Raw genomic sequence first — 19,600 nt, forward strand, 5'->3', positions numbered from 1 at the left:
TTTCACAAAGCAAATGAAGCAATCAGAAGTCATTAACCGGCCGGGAACGCACCGAGAGCCCATTTTGCGGTTACATTATTAAGATCCCTAGCTCCGTATCCAGGGTAAGCAGTTACGCAGTTATAAATAACAGAATTTAATAAGATGTCCAACTTTCACATCGCGTGATAAGTGGGGTGTCACGTTCCGTTCGCTCTCGGATTTCGCCATTCGCCGCTCAAATTGCACTCACAGTACTAGCGCGGCGTGGCTGCGCGCTCCTTGCACTCGCTGACAACTCGATATTACATTACAACACTATTGTCTCACCAAATTTACTCGGAAAATTTAATTACTTTCAATCCAAACGAGTGTCTTGCGAAAACTTCGCAATTATCTATCGCCATAAATTCACTGCCGGTAAACACTGCTAAATTCCAGAGCTATAAAGTCTTACAACCGTAGCCGCTGAATTCGTGCTTTCTAAAAACGTCAGTCTCTAAATTTAATCTTTCCACCGAGCGCAGAGCGAGGATGAAAAATACTGTCGTACCGTGTCCATTAGGCAAAGTATATTTTTAGATAGTGCTCTCAACTTCACATAAACTTTCATTCCACTTTCAGTTGATACTTTCTGTCTTAGTGCTGGGTTGCACGAGTTGCGCCAAACGTTCTCGATATAACTATTTGTAGTACAATAACTGCGCAGCATACCGTGACAAAATGAAATCGATTGTGCAGCCCACGCAGACAAACTTTGAGCTTGCTAGGTTATAAATAAGTAATTGAAAACAAAGAGAAATTCTAAGCACTAAAACCATTATTTTTCATTAGAAACAACTAGAAACAGTAATTTCAAAAGTTTTCCTCTTATTTTTATTTTTTTACGGAGCAACGACATTCGTAATTTAGCTAAGCAAAATCGGATAGACTATTCTCACTTAGCTACGGCGTTTCAAGAGTCGTCAATAAAAAATACCACGAATCGTTCGCGAATGAGAAGGGGCGGCGTGCGGCGCATTCCTACATGCCGCGCATTTCCATCCGATATTGCGCCGCCATTATGCCCTCCTCTGTACCCCTCCCGCACCACTCCGCCGCCCTTTAATTAAACGGTGAGGCCCGAGAGACACGTCTCCTCCACCAACGTGGAAAATCACGTAAATAGCTCCAAAGTTGCTCCACGCGTTTTCGTCCACTTCCCGATAAGAAACTTGTTTGACTTTCCGTATTTGCACTCCATAACTCTTAGTTCACGGCAGTTAGTTTCACTAGTTTTGCTTTTCTATATACATTATGCTGCGCTGTAATTTATGCGTCAATATCCTTTTTCAAAGAACTGAATATTAAACATTTTAGTGTGATAGTGGAAATTAGTAGCGTACTCGAGTAAAATACCATTCATATTATTTAAAGCTTGTTCACCACGTTGTTTCCATAGCAATGGCTAGGTGAAACAATGCGTATAATTCGACGACATTAACCTCCTTTCTCGACACATCCGAGTAATAAAATAAAGACGATTCCAACAGGGACCGAAATGTAATGCTACCAAGTTTTTGGCAGTATTTCTTGGGACAGCCTCTAGGTAAAAACACCAAGTTTTTTCATGTACTGAAATGTTGTTTGTTTTGTCTGCGAAATAAAACCAATCCTGTTTTAGAGTGAATATCAAAACAATATTCTACATTTTACCACTGATTTCGTCTTTCTGAGTTTATTAGAAATACAAATCACTTTTTGGCTGAATGTTTTAAATAAATTTTAATATATCTTTCTGTGAGGCAAGTTCTATAGCATTATTGTAGCAGGACAGTCTATCAAAATCCTGGCGTTTGGCTACTCCGTCGTAACGGCGCTTCCGAGGCCCGCATCGGGTATCGGGCGTAATGAGCGCGACTTATCTACGCTCATTTGCATGCGCCGCGTATCAGTCCCGACCTTGGCAACTCCACACCTTGCATCACGCCATAAGTGCCGAATTTACACTAGCCACACGGTTACGTCACTCGTCTGGTCTCTCGATAGCGAAAGTACACACACCCGTTATACCGTCTAGCGTCTAGCCCTACACGGGGGCAGACGGAAGCGCCGGCTTCCAAGCAAACAGAATCAAGTTCCCGACCAAACATAACTGTACTTATTGATTAGCTCTCAAGTTCTGTTGGATAGATAAGCCAATAATATTAGTCTTGCGTTTTCTACGAATTGGACTTGACTTGCATTGTTTATATACCTACTGACTGTATATACGAAACTTATTATAATAGGTACTTGAAAACAGATAATCATTACAGGAAAACTACTTATTCGTTGGAATACTCTGGAAGTTGCAATCAATTCTCTGAATCTGAATTTCTAAAGGGTTGGTAGCAATGCGTCGGCTGCTGCTGAGTGCTGACTAGGTCTAATCAATTAGCATCACACAAGTCTTGTTGAATCCCACACTCGCACTAACTACTCTGTTCAAAATCAACTCAGTTGGGGTCGAGTAACGAAGTAAATGGAACTGTCTTATCCCCTTTAGAGAAGGTCAGGAAACTTTTCAGCTTGCTAGCTTAGTGTGTCAAACCGACGGACTTCAATTAACGTAAATTATTTCCTCTTTATACGCATGCGGTGATGACATAAGAAGTGATTGTTAAGGACAATTGTAACTCACGATTTCCATTAAATGTTACGTTGCGTAAACAAACATTAAACTCCATGACATTTATGCGATAACACTTCTACCGTAGAAAGCGACGCATCAGCGTAAAATAGCTCCTAGAACAATAGAGTGGCGTTTTGCTCATCAGTCGATACTTTTGCCGCGATGGTATCGGCGACTGCCCGTTACACTCTCGGAGCAGATCGTTATCCGCACTTAGGTTGCCGCTCCCGACTCGCTGAATAACTCGGATCGACAGGCAATCGGTTCACGAAAGTGCATTTTCAGCCCGAGGCGGAACTCGCCGGCGCGCCGCTACGCTTTTGCCCCGGCGACGCTTTACATGACAATTGCGATGTCCCTGGGGCGGCGTCGCGACTCTCAGCTGCTCCACTGCCACTCCCGCTATCTCGCCATTTCTCTCTTTGCCCTCTACGTTCCATTATCGAATATATTACAAAAATAAAATAAGAATAGCTAAATTGTCTCAATCTTTTTTCTCGGTAATGTGAAGAGAAAGTTTTAAGTACCTACATAAATTCATATAATAAGTGAAAGGCGTGAAAGCCTAACACGACGAAACAATACATAACGAATGCAATGGCTTGTTGTATAGCTGGCGAAAAATGCGTTTCTGCTCCGAGTGGTCAATAAGAGTCAGGAAGGAGCTTGGGCCGTTCTTTCGCAACTCAGTTTGCATAATTGAATACGTTCGCCAGTCGCGTCACGCACCGCCTCCACCCGACTTAGCATCCTTAATTGCCCTACGTATTATTTGCCAATTAAAGTAAATTCTCATCGTGAACGTGACGTGAAACCCATACGATTTCGCGGCAAAGAGATCCTCTCCCCAGACACTCCTAAATTTATTAAATGCAAATAAGCCCACCGCTAAGCCGGTCGCTACGTCGATTGGTGTAGCGAACAGTTCATGCTCAGCTCACGCGAATGTACAATCAACGAATTCAGTGGTCAATGTTGACGGGTATTCGCATACTTTATGGATTTATTCTAGCACCACCTCTATGACACCTATATAGATAGTCACCTACCATATAATATTTCTAGGAACTAATAATTTATATATATCTCAAATTTTTACTAATGTTAAAGTTAACAAAGAGAAATTGTGAATAGACGTGGCGACGAAATCTGAGCGTGTAGTAGGCATTTAAACGATTGTATATTCAGTGTGTCGAACATTTGAGACGATACGAGATTTGACAACACTTCACTTTTAAGCGAGCTGAAAGGGTTGAGGATTCAAGGCCACTGTAGAAATCGAGTTCCTGATTTTAGCAGGAATGTTCCTCGCTCGCTCCCGGTCGGCCGGCCGGAATGCGTGCAAAATAAACAGGAACAACCGGTTCCCGGCCGCTTTGTCCACTTGGAGCCAGACGCAGCCTTTACTCCTCTCACTCGCACTTGCCTTGCAACTTGAAAGCGAATTAGAAGTTCATTTACTTACATATAGTCAACAAGTTACACCGGTTTATGCGAACTCTATCGATGAGATTTACAAAGTAAACCATGATCGGTAATTGCGGACTTTCAGGCTAAAAGGTGTGGGCGGATGATTACGATACGAATCCAATTAAGTGCCGAGACTACAGCTTTCTTTGTTCATAGAAACCGCACTCCTAATAGATCGTGTTTTATTTTTATCCAGCTAATTGAGCCAATAATATAGATCGTAAAATCTAAACTAACAAAAATAATGGTTTACGCAACGTAAAACAGTGTTATCCGACAATGTGTTACGCTCGCGACGTCGGACGACGATAGGGCGACAGTGTCCATATATCTTGCAAGACGTGCGTGATGTATCACCGGCTATCAATGCTATAAGCCATCCACGCCGGCGTTGAGTAAATACCGGGTCATCTAACATTATGTTTTTCTGAAGTATAACGTGGTATGGCAGAAGAAAAACGTATCAAAACTGACAGCGTGAGAAGTACAAAAAAACAAAACATATATGATAAACATTCTATAATTTTAAAGCTTATTCATTTTTTACCTAACTGCGGCGAAGCAGAGAGGGGGTTATGTTTTTGACCGCTATGTATGTATGTGTGTGTGCACGACTGTTCCAGCCTAACTTCTAAACTGTACTAATTCAACAAATGAGGTGTCACTAGAACCGTATCGACTGTCCAATAGTTATAGGTCATGTAACGTCACGCTAAATTCAATTTGACGCCCTCTAGAGGACATAAACTGAGGACGAAAAAAACATTTTTTTCGAATGCTATTCTGTTGGGCATCAATTAAAAGCTTATTTTATACATTTCAAACATTTTACTACATAACATAGCTAACGTTATTGTGACTTTAATGATATAAATAAATTAAAAAAAGCTGCTCAGACATATTCCTGACAGGTTTTATCTCCAAATCTTGGTTATAAAACACATATCGGAAGCACGTTACCTTAATAAATCAGACGCCAAAATAATATAAATGAAAATATAAGTTTAAAAACTTAAACCCGATTACGGAAAAATCACACTCTAAAAAGTATGAAACAAGAAAATAGACCGGTACACTTATTTTTCCGAATAGTTATGTTTAGTCGGGTTTTAGATTTTTAACTTATTTTTTTATTAATATGCGAGGAGTTACAAAATAAAATATCTATTAGTATTTTCTTTGAAGCTTTTACTTATTACCGGCTCTGAAGATGAGGTGTGAATTTCCCTAGAATTAGGTGCAGCATAAATTGTGCATTATCGAATTTATCGACCTTTTAACGGTGTAGGTGGCTGGTTGCTTCAGACAATACCGGCCTAAGCGGCTTATGCTCCGTAAGACCGGCTGGTACCTGCGGCTTATTTAAATTGTGTGATCGAACTACAGCCTGAGGCATTAAACACTTGAGGTATTTAATCCTTGCTCTCGAAATTTCGCGTGAAGCTGACATATTTCAACAACATAATACAAACTCTGAGGAAAGGTAGTTTACAATCGCTAATCAATTTGTCTGTGAATAATCACTATAAGCATGGTTCGTTTTTGCCCCTAATCCAACCGTAAAATGTACATTGACAATAGCAGCAATCCAGTCAGTGATTCAAACCGTCCTTGACCGAGCTTTTATCACGGACCATTTTCCTACTCCCAAGTCATTTTCCCCTTGATCGCAACGCGATAAAGTAAATTATATACCTACACAATCGTTTCCAAACGAAAACATGAACACCAAGATGAAAGACAATTTACATTTTCGTGCTCGCTCCTAATAAAAATTGAATATAATTAAAGTTTAAACGAGTTATTTCCAAGTACCAAAGTAATACCGCGTTGTAAAATTCTCAAGCCTGTCTACCCAAATATTGACTTGCGGTTACTTACCATTTTCTTTGGTATTGTTTCTCAGTAAATCAATTCGGCTTAATTTGAGTAACAAGCTTAAGCGCTTACCTCGTTTCAGATGGATCCAGTTTAATGACCCCGCGATCGTTTCCGCAATCTCGATATTAAAATCTGGACCCACGTTGCGTGCTTTTGATCATTTGTCTTTTACGGTTCTTGCGGAAGGACGTAAAATGAATCACTTTGAATCTTTACTTTCTCTATGTTAGTTTTACGATTATGAGCATAACGATTTGTGAAAACAACTAAATGTTTATTTGTGAAACTCACGGCAACATCGGATTTTTATGTTTTCCTATAAACGTAAACTTTGACTGGCTTGTCGATTAAACTAAGTTACACAAGCCTTTGCCATAACAACCAAAAAGCTTCGGTCGAAAATAATTAGTACGGAACTCGTTAATTGCTTATGGTCCTTTGTGTACACGTACGCAATATTAACTTGATGAACCACCGGGCGCGTACAAAGCGTTTGTGCGTACAAATTGTCGCGGCGTTGCACCGCTGTGCTAGTGTAGCTAGGCAAATTTAAAATGAGCCCTTGTACCCTGCGTTACGTGCGTCAAATTACACTCTTGTTCATAGAGGTGTTTCCTGACATGGATAGAGCTGAGTAGTGGAGAAGCTGGCGGGTCTCTTTACAATTGTCGCAAGGCCGAGTAGGTAGAGCAGGCGGAGTTTTTGTGGCAGGTTCGTTAGTCGAGGTGTCGGCGCCACGGTACTCGTGCTCAAGAGCGCTCCTCCAACTCTTTAACTGCCTACATGAAGAACACTCCACTACACTCGCCTATTATAAACTGCGCTTTTAATGGCTTGCGCCGATTTTAATTATTTTCACTAGTTTTTAGTGCGAACTTGTAAGTGGATGTCTGTTTGGCAATTTTCGATTTTATAATTAAAAAGTGTTAAAGAATGTTTTTGGAAGCGAATTTAACTTGTGGATTTAACTATTCGTATTCTTTGAATGACGTTGAGAGATAATGAAAATTTTAATTTACTGCGACTCTTCCAATGCGAACGGACAGGTCGTAGATACGATCTCGAACTCTTTGAAAGTATCATAGTAAGTTTAATCGTGGAGATTGTTCTTTATCCGTTCGATCTAATTATGAAATGATAATGCTATTGCGCCGACTGCGTTGGCAACGTGTTCGCTGATTGCCGCGGCGCACTAAATACAAATTCTCGCGATAATCCCGTTAGTTCGCGATAGGCTGACCGCGGCGGTGGCTGCACCAACAAAATCTATTAAGTGCGCCAGCTCGATCCATCGCGGCGTGCGATAATGCAGCCATTGTAGCGTTTACCCGCGACTAAACGCTCGGATGTGCCTCACGACCGCGGATTACTACACGCACAATATCCACCAAATTGGATAATACACTTAAAATACAATCGCGCTATGAACGCGCTGTAATCTAGTGACGCGGCTGCCGATGAGCATATTAATTTGTCGCGGGAATGGGATTAGCGGCGGCGGGGCCAGGTCTGATGCGATCGGCTTACCCCGCTGTAAAGCTCTCAAATTTACCACTACCTTTGTGTTTTGATTAACTATTGTTTGCTTAATCTCTATTTAAATCTCGGTACAAACAATACAATAACTATAAGTTGAAAATACTAGCAAACCTCATCATCATCATCTCCCTATCATTATCCCGTTTGTCACAGGGTCCGCTTACCTAACCTGAAGATTTGACAGGTCCGGTTTTTTACAGAAGCGACTGCCTGTCTGACCTTCCAACCCACAAAGGGATAACCAGCCCAATACAGGTTAGGTCACATACCTCCGAAAATGCATTTCTCGGGAATGTGGCTTTCCTCGCGATGTTTTCCTTCCGATGAGCACGTGATAATCATTATGATCCAAACATGAATTCGGAAACTAATTCGACCATCATTGGTTTTAGGCCTGTGCTGGATTCGAATCTGCGACCTCAAAGTGAGAGCCAAGCGTGCTACTTAACTAAACCAACTGGGCTACTAGTGCTACTAGCAAAATTACAATCTAGGAAATAGTTAGGCCTTAGAAATTTATTCCAGGAGATCGAGATATACCTAACCACTTTTTGCGAGGCTAGTGGACCAAACTCCAGCGTGCGTTTGAGCTCGGAACAGGCAATATTTCTTAGTTTGACAGCAGGATCGCACGGAGCCGCCGCCGCCGGCCCCGTCTTGCAACTTTGCAAGCGTCTCACAGAGTGTTTCGCCTCGCGGAAAGTTTTAAACTGTACGCTTTAGGTTCTTTATTGTCTTCGCGAGGCTCGTCTATCTGCGTAAAATTTAAACATCTACTTTTCTCAGCAAATCGTTGTGTGTAAAGTTCGCTTTGAAGTTTACACAAACGTGCTGCAAACATTAAGGAGCATGAATACTTTTGCGTTGCTACATAACGAACAAACATCTTTTGATAATCTCCTAGCAACAGGAGCACGACCGTTACGTCTTATGTGTTGAGGTCACGCTACTGGTTTTTTCAGAAAGCCCCGCCCTTCGCCGCCGCTCTTGACGCTCCTCCCTTCGCTTCTTGCTCGACTCTACTTGTTGAATAGCCACGTGAACACTTGTGAATTACGTCGCATATGATTCGCTAGTCATCACTCACCTGAATAAATACGCGTACGCTTATAATATAAATATAAAATGCGTTACATAGCAACTATCGTGACGGAACTTAGCACGTCTCTTTTTATAAAGCAAGAATAGTAGAACAGTCTGAAGGCCACTTTTATTGAGTGGGCAACTTGGAAAGTGTCGTAGGAAAGTCAACAAGGAGCTCCGCGCGGCTGTACCCGTGTCAGCTTAAAACGAAATTTTGCCGTGGGCCGGCGAGAGCTACAGTTAACTTGTAACTCACTTTTGATGTATCGTTGTTTTTGTAGAGTTGAATACCTTATAAACATCGCACCAGAAAACTTTTGGGTCGCAGTCGTTCCGGATAAGTTATCGCGATTAAAAAGCACCTTGTTTTTGAGACGTCAAGTCCAGTTCATTTCTGAAAGAAATTTAAAGGAATCTCGAATACATTTTTGCCTGCAGTGTTACGCCAGAGTATTAGGATGTGGGAGTAGATTTAGATTACAGCCGGCCAGTGGGAGCTAATGAATGGCGACAGATTGCAGAGCGGTGTCATTGTGCAGGATTACAGTACGAGGGTCGATAATAAAACAATGCTCCAACCCGACGGTTTTACGAGCCGATCTCGGGCGCAGATAGCGCGGCGGGGAATAAACAGCGCGTAAACTCGTGTGTTATTAAATTGTCAAACATTTTCTATTGTATACGTCTCTCTTAAGAGCAAATTATTCAATAAACAATATTTTCAATTGAAATGTTTGTCAGTAAGCATCAATAAGCGGAGCGCGAGTCGCAGTCGCAATAGACGTTAGACGAGCCACGTGCGTGCTGACGTTTACGATCGTGTCTGAGTCACGTTCGCGGCACGATAAATTATGGCCATTTTGTGTTGCGTAATGTACCGCCGCGAAAACATTATAAAAGGCTGTCGGTTACACGAAACATTAAATACAATCAGAGTCAAACAAAGGAAACAACACAAGACAAGAGATATTGGAAGTCGGACACAAGCAACTGGTGCAGTTACAGACAAAGGCCAGATGTTGTTAATGTGAGGGAACGTCTTTGGTCGATCTGCGCGAAATTATGTTTGGTTCGGACCTCCTGCCGGCCAGTGACACGGTTGTGTTCAGCTCTACCCTATCTGATAAACCCTAATCTAATTCGTTTTCGATTACCACTCCAGCAATCGAACGTTCAATCTCAAGTCAATCTCCTCTCTCCGCCTAGATAAAGAGTGTTTACTTTATATATTTCTTATAATGTTTTCACTTTGTATTCATGGAAATATTTCTCTATTTCAGGTAGCTATCATCAATCAACGTATAATAACGACAATAGGTGGTAAGTGTGTTCGTCGATCTGCCGATGCCGCTCGGCTACCTAGGGTTTTATGTAAATGGCGAGGTCCGCCCGCCGCGCGCTGCGCCGCCGCCGCGACTCTCATTTGCATTCATAGGCTCGTAACCCTTACTCCTCCGCTTATGCTGCCTCATCCTCGACACGCCAACGTAAAACTTGCTGCCTTGCCTGCACAATAATTTACGACTCCCCATGTAATATGTCCAGGCGGCGATATGAGTTCGGCTTGTATCTATGAAAAGTAAGGTCGCGGTGTTGCCGTTCGATTTACATATTATATTAAACTCGCCGTCGCCTGAAGCCCCTATTCCGTCGCCACCGGCCGTTACGCTCCAACTTTTCTCAATTTTTCCGCCCATAAAGCGCCCGAAACGAAAGTTTCTCCGTCCGCTGCGTGAGGTCGAGTGTAAATACACTTTTTATAATGTACTTAGTCAGTGTGTCCTCCGCCTTAAAGCAGACTTTAAATAAGGTCGGATTTTCACTATTATATTTCTGCTGTGAAAAAGAAAGACTGAGTCTTTTTATAAGCGTGGTAAAGCCGAGTCTTTATAATTCTGTAGTTTCAACTTGTTCACCTACTTTATTTGTTGGAAGTGTAGCGTTCCGCTGACTTTGTAATTCATTTTAAATCAGGCTAGCAAAACATTGCCCGCTAAACTGTTTCAATAGTGTGTACGTGCGACGTCAGTGCGAGCATTGCAAACAGACCCGTAGCCCGTAGCAGGAGCGTGTAGTGTTCTTTATTATATCACTCTGTGTGCACAACAGCATTTGTAAGCACGGATCCTGCACCTGAGTAACTAACCGACAACCTTGACTTCTTGTATTAACATTATCGCCGTCACATATTGAATTTTCTAACTCAAACATAAGTTTATAAATTTTTATTCAGAAATTGTTACTAGAAGTATATAACATCTGGGCTCAGGCCTCCCCTCAAACGCAGAATCAACCGGAGGGTATATGGAGCATACTCCACCTCGCTGCCCTAGTGCGGGTTGGTGCAGGTGTTTGGGGTAGGTAATAGCCCGGGAACAAGGGCTTAACGTGCATTCCGAAGTACGGAATCATATTTACTTTTCCAGACAATCAAACTACAATGTCCTAGCTAAATAAAGGACAGTCTCGTAATCATTTCGACAATTTCCCCACTGGAAATACAAAGGGTAATAACACAATTCTAATTATAACACAAGTCATCGTATAACACGCCTATAAAATCTTCATTTCACATTCGTTAATTTACATATAAAGAGTTTTCACGAGCATTCAACTGTTGTGTTCGTATTATTTGAGGCACTATCGTTCAAACAGTGACAGTTGAAAGCACATTGATGGAAGCTCGCGTGACACGCACGCACCCTTCGGCCGCCATCGCCCCTCTCGTTAAAACTTAGGGAAATATGACGCACGCCCATAACCCTTTGTATTATTTTCCTACTGCGCCCGTTACTTGATCGTACTTTCCGCATCTTCGACTTCATCCCACTTCACTTTTTATCCCTTTTAAAACCTGTTGGCAGTTTTTATCCTTGCGTTCTCTACTTCTCGATGAAGAGTTTTCCTTTGTTGGTTGATCCTATGATTTGGCCGTATTAGCGGGCGGATCGCTGAGCCCACCGCCGGCGCGAGGGCCAGCGGTCGGCTCGGCGGCGGCCCGATAGCGTCAATCTAACGCTCAATTAGCCGAATGCGATTATCCGATTCGGATCCAGAATCGCGGCCGTCGCCGCGCGCCCCAAGACAAGCGCGCCAACTTTATTAATTAAGCCGTGTCTTATCTCTTGTTAGCACTCATTCTGTTATTTGTCTTTTCACCGCTCATTTCCATAATTTCATCGGCGAGTAATTACTTACCACTAAAGCGGAGCGTTTCTCATTGTGTTTGCATATTTTGTCACCGTTTGCCTTGTAAAGTTCACTTCCTAGAGCTAAATTAACGTTGACGAACATGATTCATTGATTTGTTGTTCAAAAAGTATATAGTTAATATTGAGAATATTAATATTTGCATTAATTAATTCAGTTTCGCGACGCTGGCCTTCACGTCTCCGCTCGTCGCGAGCGCTCGTTAATGTGAATTCAGCTCAACAAATTTTGCATTCTAGGAGGCGTATGTATAGTTTGAGCATTGTTTCTGCACTGTGAGAAATGGCTTTTGTTAGAAAAGCGATGCGTCAGTTAAGGGATGTGACGGCTAGCGGTCGGGTGGGGGTGGTGCGCCGGCCACTCTCCCCCGTTGTGTGTTTAATTAGCCTAATTGACATCGCGAGGCGCGGTGTCCGAGCGTTTGTTTGCGATATCGCGTTACGCCGCCGCCGCGTCGCCGCGTCGCCGCCCCGCCTCTACTTAGGAAAAGGATTTAATTTGTCCACCTAAACAAAACAATCTAGTCGCTACTCAGTTACACGAGTAGCATATATGATATCTCAACAAAAAGCAATATTTTTTCCCAATACACCGTTATGTTGGGAACATGAATGTGCAACGTCGGCACGGCGTGGCGGATGTCGGGTCGCGCGGAGACGGTTAAACGCCAAGTCAGCACGGTGTCATACGGTACTACCTACAATACATCCTGTGCCTGCTCTTCCGGCTCCCACGTGAAGGTAAAACTGCCACGAAATTTATTTTATTCTTTAAGTGGCCCGAATAAATTGTAGTTCGTACGTGAGCGCGCTGCTATAATGTCTTTCAGGGGTCTGGGTATCGGAATCGTAAATTGCATCGCAATGTTAGATTTCTATTCATAGGGAAATGGTTTAAATTTTTTAAACTATCTAGTGTCTGTGATAATGCAAAAACAAGTACGTTACTAATCAGAACGTGATTAATTATAAAAACTAAATCTATAATAAGATTACCACCACCCAGACGCTGTCAAATAATGAGTTGCTAATGTTGCTATTTGAAATTATTTATAGCCAGACAGTACAAATAAAGTTCAACGTCCCTACGAATGTTATCTATCAAGTTTACACAAGTGTAGTGGGCAAGTTTTGCGGATCGGTGCCACTAATGAATATCTCCACTCGGCCCCGTCATACGGAGACGCGTGTGATTAATCTCGCCCGAACAAAGGAACCTATGGAGCCCCCGATCGATCATCCCGGCTCGAATAAAAATAATAATAAAATAATAGGGCCACGCCGTGCCGCCATTGTCCGAACGTACCCGAGCCGTGCGTGACACTCGTACTTTTACTTACTACTCGACGTTTTAATGAATTTTGACCGACTGCTAACTAAATCGTAGCAGTGGGTTACTCGGTTGGTAACAGCTAATATTTGAAGAACCAACCCACTTTTCCTCGGTCATAAAACCTACAAGGTTAGGTCACGTTCGTTTTACGCGGTTCCTGCGTTTCGTGCTTCGATTACACTTCGCAATTTCATTAAAGAGACATTAATTATGCAAGTGTGTTCGTTTACTATTATAACATTGTCTTTCATGAGGTTGATTTAAATGATCAATGAATTAACGGCGTGACCTTCTCTCTTCTTAAAATTAACAAGTAGGGACAAATCAACAAGTCACAGTGTACGAAATGTTTACCTAACGTTTATTTTTAGAATATGACGTCATTACATACTGCTATCCTCTGATCACACTCAAACCGTGATTGAAAAAATTTTGCCGTCCGCTGGCCCACATCATAATTACCTATGTTTGCATGCGGTAGTGTTTTCACGGAAAGCTTACTACTACTTACTTACTACTAGCGTTACTATTTTAACCCACGTCTGGCGTCTGGTGATGGATGACCACGAGGCCACGGCTCAACGAGGGGCCACATGCCTCGTTCTAATCTCCCTGGCTTCGGTGTACACATTCTCTTATTATAACTCTTGCTCAACCACACAGGAACAAACAAGTCATAGCAAAACACAGCAAGGTAAGATGGTCTGCTTTTACCTCCCATTGAGACAGCATTGCTGCTCCACCAGCGCATAGGAGCCGCACACGGCACATAAATAACTTTATATGAGCGCTCTAAATCTCATTACGGCTACTGTAATAGCTTCCAAGGCTCCACCGTCGGCTGTGACGGGAATATAAAGCAAGCCTGATTTATTCCTCCAAATTAACCGCATCGTTGTACAGAGCAAGTTGAACAATAGCGGCGGCAAGAGATACGCGGCCCAATATTAGTTCGGAGGGTGCAGCCGATGGAGCGCGCCGTCGACCCGCACTTACCAAAATATCTCAAACAAATCGCCGGGAATTTTTCACAATTTCGTAAGAAACGTCAAGAGTAGCGTCTGAAAAATCGAACGGACTAAAAAACCACGGACACTGGCGGGGCCCGGCTGAGCGCGGCGCGTGTCCGCCGTGCTGCGTCCCGATACCGTAATACCTAAACAAATGGCCTCCTTTGTCGTCTTTTTGCTTTGATTCGTGAGTTATGTTGCAAAGACGCCGCTACGTGCAGTATTCAGATGGTCGTCTTCCGACCATTCCAACCCTGTCTTCCCGCCTTTATTTACGAGTGGTACTTCCTAACATCTGCAGCAAGATAAGTTTCTCGCAACGAAAGAATAACTTAGTTGCATTTTTACAGCGTACCAATATTGTTTTATACATTTACTTAACCTACAAAATATTCGTTTTTCTATTATTTCTAAATAGGCAAACACTGTGTGAAGTGAACCCATTGTGTCGATACATTTATTTTTATACAACACCCAATTTATATTACATACAGGCACATTTTACCTTTTCCCCGTTTGATATTATTCGTAATCACTGAATTTATTTTGGGGATACCTAATCGTGTATTATGTATCGGCTTTATGCAGTGAATCGTCGAATTCAATTTAGATCGGCTGCCACCGTGGCGAGGCATTAGCGGCGCACATCGATCCGCTATCTGTTCCCGGACAAAGAGAGATGAAATTTTAATCGGTCGCGTTGTCTGCCGTAGCCGAAGTTAGAGGCCGGTCCGGCGCCGGCGCCCGCCGTATTGTAATGAGTCGACCGGCGCGAGAGGTCCGGTACGGCTGAATAATACATTTTCGCGGGGGACCGAAGCTACGCGTCGCAACTGACCTCCGCATCCGAACACACCTCGCCACCCACGACAAATGTTCTATTCTAATACGTCACTTGTTGCCTAATATTTTATTTGAGCTATTATTTGCCGAGAAAATCGAAGACTCGCTTCTCATAAAATATACAAATCGCAAAGTGTGTTCGGAACTCTATTGAAAATGTAGAGATTCAGAAACTTCAGCGGTAGTGATAACATCATTTTAGCGTCCATTATAACAGAACCTTTCTCTCATTGGAATGGAATCTTGAACGTGACTTGCCTAGTTGAAGATAATTACGAGGAAGGGTTGAATTTGTGTAATCAGATTCTTCAAAGCGGTCAGTGGGCGAGCCCGCTTGTTAGACAGATTTCTTAAGTCAAGACATTGAGAAACCATTTTCGATGACAGTCAATTACCTAGATAAGTAGTTCGCCTAGACGACGAGCAAACTGTATATCTGGGGTACTTACTCAAGTTTTACGCGAAAGATTGTACAGAAAAATTAAAGTTCCTCATAAAAGAAATAATCTACGGTAGGGCGCCGTGGGGCAAAATGTTGGTAATTTTATAAATTCGATTAAGTGGTCGGCAGACGTGGTCCGGTAGAAACTGCTCCGGGTCATTTGACGGCAGCGGCGGGGCGCAGGTCGTTTAGCTTAAATATTTTCACTGTATACCATTTACTCTATTAAGCTGAAGAATTTAGGAATTCACAGCATTTTGCAAATTAATAGCGGTCCCCTTAGGTCAGGGGTCACTGGACATAATTTCATAAGTGTTGAATTTAATTAGGACCCTCTAGGTGTCGGCTTATACCACTCTTACTAATTATACCGTACATACTTCATACAGCTTTTTTCCTTGTCATCTATGCATGTCATGTCTTCTATTACATGCTGGAACACTTACAGGCGATGGGCTGGTAGCGTCTACCACTATACAGCTTATATGTATATGAATACTTATTATAAAGAGTGGCTTCTGGTCCCGTGGGCGTGTATTATTATATATGGACGTTCTCATAAATTCCTCACGTCCTTTGTTGTTATTTGCACAGAATTTCCTGTTTACTTTGAAGTCCTTCCAGTAGTAGGTATCAGAATTATAAGAAACGGAAATTATAAAAGTTGTACCTATCCGGAAGATGAGGAAAAATGGAAAGTATTTCGCCGAGTTTAATATCAAATCGGAGATCTCCTTTAATAAGTTGTAAAGTTGTGTTGGAGGGTTTTCGCGAGTTGGATGCTACGTACAGGCGACTGCCGGCAATCTCGTTAAAATCTACGACGAAACTCCGGCCATTTATGAAATCACATGCTACAACTAATATGCCGGTAGTTGCGGTAGTTGGGTAGTTTACGTTTCCAAATCGACAAACTTCCAATTTCATTTGCGTAAGTGAAAAAGCACTTTAGGGCATACTGTTTCAATATGTGCACAGCGTTAGCCTATGACTATAGTGTAGGGATAGATGAAATATTATGTAGGTACCTACTTCTTAAAGTCTTCTTAAGGATGCCGCAAGAACGTATTTAGGGTTGAGATACGTACAAGTTTGATAAATACCTTGCAACCAATGCGGTCACTAAATATAATTATCGTGGTTAGACGTTTATAACTGGGTCGTTCTTCTTTTTTATCGACAATGATCTGTCCTTCGTTCTGCTTCTGATAAGTTATGTTTTAGAATTTTGTTTCATGTTTCCATTGTCCAAAAATATAGTTATCTTATTATACTCAAAATACAAGCAAAATACTAATCAGTTCCTCAATTAGTCCTTAAAGAAGCTTGATTGTTTTTCACAAAATTCTGTGACAGAGTGGTAAATTAAAATGCTGTCTCCGATGAAAAGGACCACTCTGTCACAATATTTTTTGGAATGTGTCTACAAAGAAAAGTATGTTACCAAGATAAAGAGAACCTCTAAATGGTCCTCTACAGACACATCTTTATATGATGTTTTAAAATATTTAATGCCGTTATAATTTTAAAGATGTTAAATCCGATAAATTGAGAAAATGTCTTTTTATTGTCGATAAAAAAGAAGAACGACCCAACTACGAGTGCTCATTCGACCTGTCCTTATGTCCATCTGAACTGCACAAGGTTGTAATGAATGAAGGGTTATCTTAAACGTCGCGGCGCAGTGAGGGTGTAGCACGGTGCTGTCCACTTGGCAGTGGATGTCGTTAAGGGTGTAGTGTCGCCGGGAGGCTCCTTATCGCGCCACTACGCGAGTAATGACGCTTTCGATCGCGAGCTAATGGCCTCCTCGGGCCCACTTAGATACGCAAATGAGCATCGACAAGCACCAGACGTCGCGATTACGCGTACACATTACCAACTGACTATTGCGTGCTTCGATACACGTGTTCCGTCTCCGAATCGATGATGTCTCCAATGACACGCCCCAACGAATCGGATGTCATTACTGACAAATGTTAATGTCGTTTCGTAACGTTCACGCCCACGATTATGTTCTTTTAAAGGTCTCGTGAAAGAGCGCGATGTGGCTACGAAGTGGTTTAGTGTTGCTTTCGTTCGGACTGGCTAAACCGTTTAATTTATGCAAATTAAGCGACATTTATTTTTATATTCGAAACTGTTATAATACATTCTAAACCAGTTTTATAGGGAATATGGTGAAGGTCGCGATTTAACAAGGTAACCGGAGCAGCGTGGATCGAGGCGGGCGTGCACGGGCGCGCGCGCAAACTGCACCCTTGAGGGCGATACTACTAACGACCGCCTCTCTCTCCGCTCCCACAGCACTCGCTATACTCACCTAAAGTAGAACCAACTCGGCAAAAATCCAAATGTTCTATAGATACAGCTCTCACTACCTACTAGAATTAAAACATAGCATGGTTCTTGCATGTCCTAAGACATAGGTCAAGATGTATAGTAGACCCACGCGTCGTGAACTATGTTTCAGTCCCACGTAATAGGAAGAAAGCTGATTGCCTTTAACCGAGCAGAATCATCAAGTGGTTTCCAGGACGGAAGCCACGTGATTTCAATTATATATGATTCAACCATGAATTTAAACTTATAAAGTCGAATTCAATGGTTTAGAGCCTGGATTCGTACCTGAAAACTAGAATTAATAAAAACCAAAACTAACTATTTTAAGAAAAATACAAAATAAATATATTTCCCAACCAATTTTTGTCAACGCTTGTTTGCTTAAAAATATATTAGTTGGCGGTGATATTATAGGAATGTGAACTATGCGTGCAAATATTTTGTGTAAACAATAAATGGTCCTAGCGGGTTTGAGTTACAGCCTGGTAAAAACAACCCCAAATCGAGTGTTGGACTGACACATGTCCTCTGTGGCTTTGTGAGATCCCTCCGCCTAACGGCCGAATCTTGACATATTAAATTCTTATCAACCCTTCGGACGTTGTTTACTGCTAAAATAAATTTGTCTCTATAATTGTTTTGCGTAGTACACATCTAATCTGTCTCGCATCTCTGTCGACTCTACCAATTAACCACTTAACTGTGGAAATTTGACATCGTATTCGTTTAAATTTTGATTCGCAAGTCGAACTAGGATTCAAAAAGTTATATCAGAGCGGAAAGCTCCCTAAACTGTTCCTCGCGAGAGGATAGTCGTGTCGTGCCCCTCGTTTGTCACGTATAATGCTCTATATAAAATTTTATACCAGTTTAGAACAGAACAAGCCAGACGCGCGCTGTCCACTCGCGACTGCTGGCTAGGGACGTTTTGTATTTTTATTAAACGTTATATCCCTTTATTCCCATTATAGCCGAAATAGAGGAACGAACATAGCAACATAACAGTATTTTCACAAAGGATTTAAGAGTGGTAAACGAGCTGTTATATTTACGATGTCAATGCGTCACAGCACGATTCGCGCGTTCCGGAACGGTCACAAAGGCCGAACGTCGTAATAGCGCACTAGATTAGGATTATATACGATTCATAAGCCGCACTAGTGTATCGCGGGGGTGAGTTATACACCTCAGAAGATGTTTGCGGCGCGGCCAACAATGCAGGGCGCCACCGCGCCGCCGCCGCGCCACGGCGCCCGCCCAGCTGTAAATGGAGTGCGCATTAATACTCAACTATGTAATAAATGTTATTGTTTGTCATAAAGTTTGTTTTATGAAGGTCCACCGCCCCTCGACGCTGTCGGACCTTTAATAAAGTTTAGCGTTCACTTGATACCTTCACTTACGGATTTGGTCACGATTATTTTCATTGTTATCGCAGAGTACAGTCGTCGACGTTTATTAATAAAAATGAAAAAAATTCAGACCACTTTTCGATTGCATCAGCTCGCCGAACTGATACGAAATAAGGTAGGTAGTCTTATTTTGATATTTCGTGGAGATAGAACGGTTTCGAATCTTGTGAAGTCGCAAAATCGCCGCGTCATTGCTGAAGTTGCGCTTAGCTGTGCAGGAATATTTTCCAGCACGATCTTTTCGTTTCCGGCACTTCGAAGAATCATTTCAGAAATCGACCGACATTCCATATAATATGTACACATGAAAGCGTAAAGAGAACATTATTCAGCCATTCGCAAGCTATTAGTCAAGTAAGCCTGACTAATTTAACGTTGCATAGTTAAATAACTAATGTGGCGA

General features: G+C 42.2%; 1 protein-coding gene across 8 annotated transcripts in view; it reads left to right on the top strand.

Annotated features, from left to right (window-relative positions):
- The window catches only part of LOC126372232 (protein muscleblind), a 264,761-nt gene that overhangs the window by 217,662 nt on the left and 27,499 nt on the right, over window positions 1–19,600 (top strand). The window contains exons 1-2 of one of the 8 annotated variants that reach the window (XM_050018405.1): window positions 9,550–9,632; window positions 9,886–9,925. The exons of the other annotated variants lie outside the window; for them this stretch is intronic. The gene's annotated coding sequence lies outside the window, so the exon portion shown is untranslated. Of the gene's footprint in view, window positions 1–9,549; window positions 9,633–9,885; window positions 9,926–19,600 lie in introns of those variants that run through there. 8 annotated transcript variants of the gene reach the window in all.

This window comes from Pectinophora gossypiella, chromosome 1 (genome assembly GCF_024362695.1).
Source record: "Pectinophora gossypiella chromosome 1, ilPecGoss1.1, whole genome shotgun sequence".
Lineage (NCBI taxonomy): Eukaryota > Metazoa > Arthropoda > Insecta > Lepidoptera > Gelechiidae > Pectinophora > Pectinophora gossypiella.